This window comes from Brassica napus, unplaced genomic scaffold (assembly GCF_020379485.1).
Source record: "Brassica napus cultivar Da-Ae unplaced genomic scaffold, Da-Ae ScsIHWf_1562;HRSCAF=2165, whole genome shotgun sequence".
Classification (NCBI taxonomy): Eukaryota; Viridiplantae; Streptophyta; class Magnoliopsida; order Brassicales; family Brassicaceae; genus Brassica; species Brassica napus.
In genome coordinates, this window is record NW_026014979.1 from 117,536 (window position 1) to 130,861 (window position 13,326).

Consider the following 13,326-nt stretch of genomic DNA (forward strand, 5'->3'; position numbering starts at 1 on the left):
GACCATCGGCTTGCCCAGTAACCGTCCCGGACTCGTCCACACTGATCCGAACCATAACACACCGTCCAACTGGATTAAGCTGACCTCCAGCTGTTCCCAGCTGAGTGAGCTAGTCCACCAGCTCCTGTGAGCTGAACAGATCATGGTGAACTGAATACCAGCTGAACCGAGCTGATTGAACTCAAACCAACACTCGTCCAGCTGCCTAAACACTCACTCAACTTCTTTACCCTTGTTTCCATCGTATCCTGGTTAAGTCTCAGCTGACTGATGCCCTTAACCTTCATTCAGGGCCATGATACGCTTGTCTCAAGGTCTAATGACCTGACTGGTGCGTCTCCCCGCACCATGGCCCGTCCGGGCGATCCTATCTAGGATCAGGGACATGACAGTAAGGGCCAGCGTGCTGAGTCCAAGGACCAACGTGCTGATATGTGTACTGATGGAGAGCCAGGAACATCCTTTGTGTGCTGACGGACACAGACACACACGGACAGCCACAGACATCCTGTGTGTGCTGGCGGACACCCACAGACGTCCTGTGTGTACTGAACAGACAGCCCACGTGGCCAATATCACCCAAACAATCCACGGGAAGGGTCAGTGTGCTGAGTCCAAGGACCAACGTCCTGATATGTGTACTGATGGACAGCCATGGACGTCGTGTGTGTGCTGACGGACACACACGGACACATACAGACAGCCACAGACGTCATGTGTGTGCTGACAGACACACACGAACGTCCTGTGTGTGCTGATGGACACCCACGAAAGTCCTGTGTGTACTGAACAGAAAACCCACGTGGGCCAAAATCACCCGAACATTCCACGGGAAGGGCCAGCGTGCTGAGTGCAAGGACCAGCGTGCTGAGTGCAAGGACCAGCGTGCTGATATGTGTACTGATGGACAGCCACAGACGTCATGTGTGTGCTGACGGACACACACGGACACACACGGACAGCCACGGATGTCCTGTGTGTGCTGACGGACGGCCATGGATAGCCACAGACGTCCTGTGTGAGCTGGCGGACACCCACGGATGTCCTGTGTACTGAACAGACAGCCGACGTGGGCCAAAATCACCGAAACAGTCCACGGGATGGGCCAGCGTGCTGAGTCCAAGGACCAGCATGCTGATATGTGTACTGATAGACAGCCACGGACGTCCTGTGTGGGCTGACAGACACACACGGACACACACGAACACACATGGACGTTCTGTGTGTGCTGACGGACACAACCGGACATCCTGTGTGTGCTGACGGACAGCCACTGACATCCAAGGCCGTCCTGTGTGTGCTGGCGGACACCCACAGACACACACGGACACGCACGGACGTCCTGTGTGTGATCACAGACTGCCACGGACGTCCTGTGTGTGCTGGCGGTCACCCACGCATGTCATGTGTGTACTGAACATACAGCCCACGTGGGCCAAAATCACCCAAACAGTCCACGGGACGGGCCAGCGTGCTGAGTCCAAGGACCAACGTGCTGATATGTGTACTGATGGACAGCCACGGACGTCCTGTGTGTGCTGACGGACACACACAGACACACACAGACACACACGGACAGCCACAGACGTCTTGTGTGTGCTGACGGACTGCTACGGACGTCCTGTGTGTGCTGGCGGACACCCACAAACGCCATTTGTGTACTGAACAGACTGCCCACATGGGCCATAATCACCGAAACAGTCCACATGAAGGGCCAGCGTGCTGAGTCCAAGAACCAGCGTGCTGATATGTGTACTGATGGATAGCCACGGACGTCCTGTGTGTGCTGACGGACACACATAGACAGCCACAGAGGTCCTGTGTGTGCTGACAGACAGCCACAGACAGCCACAGACGTCCTGTGTGTGCTAGCGGACACCCACGGACGTCCTGTGTGTACTGAACAACCAGCCCACATGGGCCAAAATCACCCGAACAGTCCATGGGAAGGGTCAGCGTGCTGAGTCCAAGGACCAACGTGTTGATATGTGTACTGATGGACAGCCACGGAGGTCATGTGTGTGCTGACGGACACACACGGTCATACACGGACAGCCATGGACGTCCTGTGTGTGCTGACGGACACACACAGACGTCTTGTGTGCGCTGACGGACACCCACGGACGTCCTGTGTGTACTGAACAGACAGCCTACGTGGGCCAAAATCACCAGAACAGTCCACAGGAAGGGCCAGCATGCTGATATGTGTACTGATGGACAGCCACGGACGTCCTGTGTGTGCTAACGGACACACACGGACAGCCACAGACAGCCACATACATCCTGTGTGTGCTGACGGACAGCCACAGATGTCCTGTGTGTGCTGGCGGACACCCACGAACGTTTGGGTGTACTGAACAGACAGCCCACGTGGGCCAAAATCACCCAAAGAGTCCACGGGGAGGGTCAGCGTGCTGAGTCCAAGGACCAACGTGCTGATATGTGTATTGATGGACAGCCACGGATGTCCTGTTTTTTCTGACGGACACACATGGACACACATGGACAGCCACGGACGTCCTGTGTGTGCTGATGGACACACATAGACGTTCTGTGTGTGCTGACGGACACACACGGACACACACGGACGTCCTGTGTGTGCTGACGGACAGCCACGGACATCCTGTGTGTGCTGGCGGACACCCACGGATGTCCTGTGTGTACTGAACAGACAGCCCACGTGGACCAAAATCGCCCAAACAATCCACAGGAAGGGCCAGCGTGCTGAGTTCAAGGACCAACGTGCTGATATGTGTACTGATGGACAGCCACGGACATCCTGTGTGTGCTGACGGACATAGACGGACACACACGGACAGCCACACACGTCCTGTGTGTTCTGATGGACACACACGGACATCCTGTGTGTGCTAAAAGACACCCACAGACATCTTGTGTGTCCTGACGGACACACACGTACACACACGGGCACACACATACAGCCACGGACGTTCTGTGTGTGCGGACGGACAGCCACGGACAGCCACAGACGTCCTGTGTGTGCTGGCGGACACCCACGGACGTCCTGGGTGTACTGAACAGACTGCCCACGTGGGTCAAAATCACCCAAACAGTCCACGGGAAGCGCCAGCGTGCTGAGTCGAAGGACCAACGTGCTGATATGTGTACTGATGGACAGCCACGGACGTCCTGTGTGTGCTGATGGACACAGACACACACGTACAGCCACGGACGTCTTGTGTGTGCTGGCGGACACCCACGGACGTCCTGTGTGTATTGAACAGACTGCCCACGTGGGCCTAAATCACTCGAACATGCCACAGGAAGGGTCAGCGTGCTGAGTCCAAGGACCAACATGCTGATATATGTACTGATGGATAGCCACAGACGTCCTGTGTGTGCTGACGGACACACACGGACATACACAGACACACACGGACAGCCAGAGAAGTCTTGTGTGTGCCGACGGACACACACGGACAGCCACGGACGTCTTGTGTGTGCTGACGGACACCCACGGACGTCCTGTGTGTGCTGACGGACACCCGCGGACGTCCTGTGTGTACTGACCAGATAGCCCACGTGGGCAAAAATCACCCGAAAAGTCCACGGGAAGGGCCAGCGTGCTGAGTCCAAGGACCAGCGTGCTGATATGTGCACTGATGGACAGCCACGGACGTCCTGTGTGTCCTGACGGACACACACGGACACACACAGACAGCCACGAACGTCATGTGTGTGCTGACGGACAGCCACATACGTCCTGTGTGTGCTGGCGGACACCCACGGACGTCCTGTGTGTACTGAACAGACAGCCCACGTGGGCCAAAATCACCCAAACAGTCCACGGGAATGGCCAGCGTGCTGAGTCCAAGGACTAGCGTGCTGATATGTGTACTGATGGACAGCCACTGACGTTCTGTGTGTGCTGACGGACACACACGGACACACACGGACACACACGTACAGCCACAGACGTCTTGTGTGTTCTGACGGACACACACGGACGTCCTGTGTGTACTGAACAGACAGCCCATGTGTGCCACAATCACCCACGGACAGCCAAAATCACCCGAGAAGCCAAAAATTCAAAAATTAATATTTTTGAAGAAATGTTTCTGAAAGGAAACATCAAAAATATGTCAACAAAGAGTTTAGGATGTCGAGTGTTGATCAAAAGTTGCTGTAGACATCCGTTTAAACAAACGAAACCCCGAACTTTGTAGCATGCAAAAGACATGGTTAGAAGCAAAAGAAAATCATGAAAATTTACCAGAAAATAGCTTTAACTATTCTTATGAAGGATGCAAAAAATCAGATTCAAATTCGAAGTATTTTTTTTACATCAAAAATACTCCCGGAACACAACCAATGTCTACTGGTGACAGACTGAAAAATTGTGTTTTGTCTATATAAGGGGTAGGCACTCTTCTGAGCCTACCCTCAGTACCCTAAGGGGTATGTAGTGGTGGACTGCTCGGTCCAACACTATCGATGGCTAGGTTGAGGTCGATGGCCGGATTGTCTCCAGTGAATTTTCCAGTAACTTTTCCGGCAAATTTTTTGGCGGACCGTTTTGCCCCTAACTTCAAATTTTCGCGCTTGTGTGGTCTTGGCCTGGTTTCATCCGTCTTCCAGTTGCTCTTTTGATTACATCTCAAGAGTGGTTGGAAAGATTGATGTTAGCGGGGCAAATGAATATTCGGCGTGTGAGTGGTGATTGGATAGCTAGTGTTTGTAGGCTCTGTGCTCGCGCACCCAAATACAGACCAACTATCCTCCTTAGTTTCTTCACTAGCATAGTTTTATGCTTGTTGAACTGATCTGGGGCCTGTGTTGCGTACCTATCTGGAAGGAATTGTTAAGCTTTGCTAAAAATGTTGTTGCGACATCTCCTTCAGTGGGGAAGGCGTGAACACATAAGCCGACACTTGTGATCCTTGCGTCTTTGCATAATTTATGCATTGTTCACAAAGGTGAATAAGCTGTTTGCTGAGATCTCGGTTGCGGAAATATTATGGCGGTGACTCGAAGAAATTCTGTCCCGCTAAGCACGTTTATCTCCGGACAAAAGATGACGGTCAAGTCTGCGTCTGTTCCCACTTTCCATGTGTCTGCGGGAATATGACATGGTCTTGCCCTGATTTATGAATGCTACCTGGTTGATCGTGCCAGTAGTCATATGCTTGTCTCAAAGATTAAGCCATGCATGTGTAAGTATGAACGAATTCAAATTGTGAAACTGTGTATGGCTCATTAAATCAGTTATAGTTTGTTTGATTGTAACTACTACTCGGATAACTGTAGTGATTCTAGAGCTAATACGTCCCCGACTTCTGGAAGGGATGCATTTATTAGATAAGAGGTCGAGGTGGGCTCTGCCCGTTGCTCTGATGATTCATGATAACTCGACGGATCGCATGGCCTTAGTGCTGGCGACGCATCATTCAAATTTCTGCCCTATCAACTTTCGATGGTAGGATAGTGGCCTACCACGGTGGTAACGGGTGACAGAGAATTAGGGTTTGATTCCGGAGAGGGAGCCTGAGAAACGGCTACCACATCCAAGGAAGGCAGCAGGCGCACAAATTAGCCAATCCTGACAAGGGGAGGTAGTGACAATAAATAACAATACCGGGCTCTTTGAGTCTGGTAATTGGAATGAGTACAATCTAAATCCCTTAACGAGGATCCATTGGAGGGAAAGTATGGTGCCAGAAGCTGCGGTAATTCCAGCTCCAATAGCGTATATTTAAGTTGTTGCAGTTAAAAAGCTCGCAGTTGAACCTTGGGATGGGTCGCCCGTTCCACCTTCGGTGAGCACCGGTTGTAAGACCCGATCCCGGCCGCCTAGCGCCGGGTCGATGCCTCACGTCGCTCGGTCCACTTCCTGGCCGAACCTCTTAATTTCTGCCCTTTATTTATAATATCGCCTAAAGGCGAGGGCTAACTTAGACCTTAGCTAAAGACTTACCTAGTCATTAATAGTCTAGATCCTTTCAACAGATACGCAGCGGAATATTCTCTAGTTAACCATTGGTCTAAAACCAATCTAACACTTGTCTGGTCGAATCACCTTAGCCTTGGTCAGTTTACTCAACTACCAATTAGCTTAAAGGTCAATCCTAAACCCAAACCAAGCCATACGATTCTGAGGTTCCATTCCCCTAAACCATTCTATCTAGATCTACATAAGTAAATGCTAGATCATACCTTTGCCACATCTATGGAGCTTATTAGCTCATCGGTCCTCCATTGACTCGAATTGCTCTTGCTTAACAGCTGGACCATGATCACTCAATGATCTTACTTATGGTCCTTATCTTGACTCCTGCGTCAAACAGCTCCCCTAGGTACTTAGTCATTCAACCAACCATCCCCACAAACATAAGTAACCTTTGAGAAGTCTTTGAAAGGATAAGGGTTTGCATCAGGCCTTTCTCGGCTCATGCACAATCCAAAATCCTTTTGCCTTATAGGCAATAGTACCAAGTCCATCTTCTGGACTGACAAAGCTCATTAGATCCTAAGTCAATCAACCAACCATCCTCACATGACTTGGAACTGATGAGTCATCATCTGGCCTGACCGGCCTTGGAACTTAACCCAGACAACATATATGATTTGTTCATACCAACCGATGCATTCAGTAATCAGGTTAGGACCGACACCTTGAACCATCATTCAGAGGTCAGGTCGTCCATACTCAACCATGATCAGATCTTACACGGCCTTCCTTGAACAATCACACTTAGGCTCAGTATCTATGGTCTACGACACATAGTACTAGCCACACACTTCGTCATGACTCTTAGCCAATCTCGAAGCTATCAACACCAAGGTTGATATCTAGAAGCATCACATCAATACTCTTACTCCAGCATCGTGACTATCCATACTAGTGTTCGGCCATCGAACCATCGTCATGAAACATGATCCGACCACTAGACTTGATAAGCCATCGTCCACTTAGCATGTACTGATATAACTGGCCTTCCATTGCCATCATGTGGGTCTACCCCCTACATAAGGCATATGGCGCTTATCCTACTCACCAACCCGAGGTTGATTGTAAGATATCCCACTTAGCCTTTGCGGCTAGAACCATCCAACCATAGCCGGATCGTCCATTGTCCCGTCTAACCGTCTGGTTAAGATCTAGGTGCGATCGGCAAGTTATAAGTCCGGCCCAAAGGCTCACGGTCCTTCTTACCTGATCCAACCCAAAGCCTGGATCTATACCACCGAGTAAGGCCCAAGCCCAAACCGGATTGCCTTGCAACCGATCAGACCTTGCGACACAACACTCCGGTTAAACTAACCGTCCGTCCGTTCGACTATGCAGCCGCGGACTGTCCACTTGGTTCGGCCTAAGCCTTGAACCAATGGCACTGTTTGGAACTCACACCCTTTGGGAACTAGTACCCTTTGGACACTCGTGCCTCTTGGCAACTCATGACCCTTGGCATCTCGCACCCATTCAGATGCTCCAACCGTTCGACCTAACCGTCCGTAGGGACTGTCTGGTCCGTACGTGTGTCCGGCCTATGGCCAAAGGACCACGCCTTAACCTACACAAGTCATGAACCATTGTGACTGTTCAGGGAAGGGTTGCAACCGTTCAGAACAGAACAGAACCACCCCTATCCAATCGGATCACCTGAGGCCGGTTTAGACCATGCGCACGCCTAACTCGTCAGTTATGGACCGCGACCGCATTACTCAACCAGAACCACGGTTATAACCAATCCCAACACATCAACAAGGCCACGCCAATGTACAGAAGGAGTAGAAGAAGAATTGGAAGAAAAGAATGAGAAGAATAGGACACAATCCAAACGCCCATGGCTAGACCGGTTCGGACTGTCCGATTGTCTTAGCCGATGAGTCGTTGGTTACCCCACTGACCCTATCTGACTAAACCACGGCTTTGGAGTCCTTCTCCAGACCTTTCTCTATGCCTTGGGTATTCATAACCACACGGCCTCCTCTCTCCTAAACCATTCTCCTTGCCGGAGACACAAAACCACCACGACCGGCCCTTTTCCGGCCGATCTCTTGGCCGGGACTCTCTCTCTCTCTCTACGTTTTACTCTGAGAATTTTACTCTGGAATTGGATAATGAAATAAACAGGCGAGACCCCATATTTATAGAAAACGAGGGGGTAAGTCTTGCCCCACGAACAGGCACGACTTGCTAGCGAATGGGCACCATCGGCCAAGGGTTGTCCCTTTTCGGCCACTTGCATCCTTTCGCCCTTTCTGATTGGGTTTGGGGTAGGTCATAAGCCCAACCCACGCCCAAGACTCCTGGACTTAGCCCACGGCCTTGTCCAAGGACCCAACAGCCCAATGGCCTCATGGCCGGACCTCACAGCCCGCCACTGACCCGGACCCGGACCATCGGCCTAAAACCCAAACAGTCCGTCTAGCTGAGATGAGCTGACTCCCAGCAGCCTCAGCTGAGTGAGCTAGTAGTCCAGCTAGTGGAGCTGACTTAGTAGTGGCTGAGCTGGAGTGAACTCAACCTAGCTTCGTTAAGCTGGTCGAGCTACTTCTCTATCTCGTCCAGCTACCGTCTTACTTGTCTTAGCCGTCTCTTTGCTCTTATAAGGTTAAGTCTAAGTTTCCTTATGTCTTTAACCTTCTTTCTTGACCATGGAACGCTTGCCTTGATGTCCTAAGACTGGCTGGTACGTTTCCTCGAACCATGGCCGTCCCGACAATCCTTTCCAGGATTGGGGGCGTGACAAGTCTCCCCCACTTGTAATGGATTCGTCCTCGAATCCGGTGATGATTGTACCTTGTCCCAAGACAAAATATTCCAACCAAACTTATTCTAGTCTTGATCAGAGAATAGAACAAGCTTGATTCAAAACCACCAAATGACCACTTCGATGTACCAGTCAAGTCCTCACGAACTTGTTCCAATCTTTAGGCTGCTTGTCCTACAACAAGTCCTAACAGATTGTTATGGTTCTTTTGTCCTTCATGGACAATAAGGTTCATGACCTCAGCCACAACGTAATGGATCATCCCCTTAACCGGACACAACCTTTTCAGGCTTGGCCACATTGCGATCTTAGTCCCTCCAGACTAAAAACGCCTCAGACTTGACTTCTGTCCTTCACTGGACTTTGTCATAATTTGATCCTGGTCCATTTACGGACGTGATTGTATTCCGGTCATGGTCCACTCAGGGACTCGACCGTTTCACCCCGACCATAGGTCCATCTCCGAATAGGTCGTGGCCTGATCCTCGTCCATTAATAGACTTGATCATTCTCAACCGTAGGTCAAACTCCGACTTGGTTGTACTGCGACCATGGTCCTCTCTCGGACATGGTCAACTTCGGCTCTGCCATCTCGGCCGGAGCCAAAGAAACGGACTCTAGGACAGCGGAAATGTCCCTGGTTCCAGTTCAATCATAAATGGATCGGACCTATCAGGGGGGACACCCTGTAGCGAACAGAACACATCTGGGAACTCGGACACCAACGAATCCTCAGAAAGGTCTTTCAGACAGACATAACTGCCAGGCTCTGTAGTTGTAATTGTAGCCAAAAAGGACTGACAATCCTGTTCCAGCATCCGAATCGCTCGAACTGCTGAAACCACTACTTTCTCTTGAGCCGGACACAGACATTGGTACTGGATCGGATGAAGCCCAGTCTCCAATTGCACACGACCTTTATGGCAATCGAGAGTGGCCCGATACTTTCCCAACCAGTCCATACCTAGGATCATCGCGTGATTCTTTAGGTGGACACAGACAGATTCACAGGGAATACCTTTCCCTGAATTGACACTGGGATATTTAACATGAGACCTAATGAGTTCCTGGCTTGCCCTCCGGCCGCCCTCACTATCCCGAAATAATCACCAGCATCCAGACAGAACAGACCCTTTCCGACCAGTCCCGGACTCACAAAACCTATGTGTAGCCTCTGCGTCGGAAAGTACGTGGGTTTTTACACCACCAATCATGAGGGTTCCTATCAGAGACCCCCATCAGAATCCCCTAGACAATTCTAGGTTCCAGACCAAGCATTACTACTTGAATGTAAAAAGATAAATTTAGAGATTGCCAGAGATCGAATCAAAAGATCCGAAAGCTCCGTCGTCTCGTGACAGTTCATACACCCTTGGTGTTGTGGTTGGTTTGCCTTGGGACGCCTTGCCTGTGTCTCCACGGCCCTTCCCCTGACTTCCTTGCAGCTTGGGACACTCCGATTGGAAATGTCCTTGCTGGCCACAATGGAAACAAGTCATCTGGCCGCTTCTACCAGACGGGTTCTGTCGAGGACAGTTCTGAACCCCATGGTCCATGCTGCCACAACGAACACAAGCCCCCTTGGCCTTCCAGCACTCACCGGTATGGTTCCGTCCACATTTGGAACACGCAGGTTGGCAACCAGAGGTCTTACCTCCTTCCACCTGGTCCCATTTTCTCTTTTTATCATTAGTCTTGCCCGATGGGCCAGACTGTGGCTTAGCCTTAAGCTTAGCTTCTTCAGCCAAGTTAGACTCCAACAAAGCCACCCGTTTCACTTCCAGTGGGTACCTAGATGAGTAGCATTTCGGTTTAATCACACATTTGGAAAATGTCCCATACCATTCTCCAAAGCGTCTTACTATTGCGAATGCTGACACCATTCACAACAGAAATTATAATATACCTCAATCCCCATCATACTAAGATACTTAACATCATGTTCTTCCAATGATTGGAACGAACACCCTGAGTTTCCTCAATTCTTTCTTTGGACGGATTCAGATTGGAATTGATTCATTCCATCCAACTAGATCTAAGGAAACCTACCTTGACCTATACCGAGTCCTAGCTAATCCATCTGATCACAAGTCGACTCGTGTTCTGGTCATGTAGTGTCTCCTTTAAGTCAGATTTAACATTGCATATGCTTTACTTATTATGAACGGCCATCAAGGGATAACACTTAACTTCAGTAGAGTGCTGCACGTTTATTTCAACCTAAGCCACTCTCTGGTCCATGTTACTTCCCTTGTCCAGGTAATCCATAAACAAGTTTTGCATTGCTTCCATCCCTTCCAACCCGTCTATTACTTCTAAATACTAGATCGACCAACCTTTCTGTTTTTAGGTTCTTGCCCTTGGAAAATGTATCTTGGCTAAGCCGGTTCATCTTAGAATTCGCTAATTCACAAGCATGATACCCTAGCTTACCTCAACTCTTTCTTGGCTCACCCCAACTAAGGTTTCATAGTCATCATAGTTTTGGAAATAATTTCGGTATGGAATGCATCATCATAGAGCGTTGTCCTAAACAGGATCAAGCATGCTCTGATACCAACTTGTAAGACCCGATCCCGGCCGCCTAGGCCGCGGTCGATGCCTCACGTCGCTCGGTCCACTTCCTGGCCGAACCTCTTAATTTCTGCCCTTTATTTATAATATCGCCTAAAGGCGAGGGCTAACTTAGACCTTAGCTAAAGACTTACCTAGTCATTAATAGCCTAGATCCTTTCAACAGATACGCAGCGGAATATTCTCTAGTTAACCATTGGTCTAAAACCAATCTAACACTTGTCTGGTCGAATCACCTTAGCCTTGGTCAGTTTACTCAACTACCAATTAGCTTAAAGGTCAATCCTAAACCCAAACCAAGCCATACGATTCTGAGGTTCCATTCCCCTAAACCATTCTATCTAGATCTACATAAGTAAATGCTAGATCATACCTTTGCCACATCTATGGAGCTTATTAGCTCATCGGTCCTCCATTGACTCGAATTGCTCTTGCTTAACAGCTGGACCATGATCACTCAATGATCTTACTTATGGTCCTTATCTTGACTCCTGCGTCAAACAGCTCCCCTAGGTACTTAGTCATTCAACCAACCATCCCCACAGACATAAGTAACCTTTGAGAAGTCTTTGAAAGGATAAGGGTTTGCATCTGGCCTTTCTCGGCTCATGCACAATCCAAAATCCTTTTGCCTTATAGGCAATAGTACCAAGTCCATCTTCTGGACTGACAAAGCTCATTAGATCCTAAGTCAATCAACCAACTATCCTCACATGACTTGGAACTGATGAGTCATCTTCTGGCCTGACCGGCCTTGGAACTTAACCCAGACAACATATATGATTTGTTCATACCAACCGATGCATTCAGTAATCAGGTTAGGACCGACACCTTGAACCATCATTCAGAGGTCAGGTCGTCCATACTCAACCATGATCAGATCTTACACGGCCTTCCTTGAACAATCACACTTAGGCTCAGTATCTATGGTCTACGACACATAGTACTAGCCATACACTTCGTCATGACTCTTAGCCAATCTCGAAGCTATCAACACCAAGGTTGATATCTAGAAGCATCACATCAATACTCTTACTCCAGCATCGTGACTATCCATACTAGTGTTCGGCCATCGAACCATCGTCAAGAAACATGATCCGACCACTAGACTTGATAAGCCATCGTCCACTTAGCATGTACTGATATAACTGGCTCTCCATTGCCATCATGTGGGTCTACCCCCTACATAAGGCATATGGCGCCTATCCTACTCACCAACCCGAGGTTGATTGTAAGATATCCCACTTAGCCTTTGCGGCTAGAACCATCCAACCATACCCGGATCGTCCATTGTCCCGTCTAACCGTCTGGTTAAGATCTAGGTGCGATCGGCAAGTTATAAGTCCGGCCCAAAGGCTCACGGTCCTTCTTACCTGATCCAACCGAAAGCCTGGATCTATACCACCGAGTACGGCCCAAGCCCAAACCGGATTGCCTTGCAACCGATCAGACCTTGCGACACAACACTCCGGTTAAACTAACCGTCCGTCCGTTCGACTATGCAGCCGCGGACTGTCCACTTGGTTCGGCCTAAGCCTTGAACCAATGGCACCGTTTGGAACTCACACCCTTTGGGAACTAGTACCCTTTGGACACTCGTGCCTCTTGGCAACTCATGACCCTTGGCATCTCGCACCCATTCAGATGCTCCAACCGTTCGACCTAACCGTCCGTAGGGACTGTCTGGTCCGTACGTGTGTCCGGCCTATGGCCAAAGGACCACGCCTTAACCTACACAAGTCATGAACCATTGTGACTGTTCAGGTAAGGGTTGCAACCGTTCAGAACAGAACAGAACCGCCCCTATCCAATCGGATCATCTGAGGCCGGTTTAGACCATGCGCACGCCTAACTCATCGGTTATGGACCGCGACCGCATTACTCAACCAGAACCACGGTTATAACCAATCCCAACACATCAACAAGGCCACGCCAATGTACAGAAGGAGTAGAAGAAGAATTGGATGAAAAGAATGAGAAGAATAGGACACAATCCAAACGCCCATGGCTAGACCAG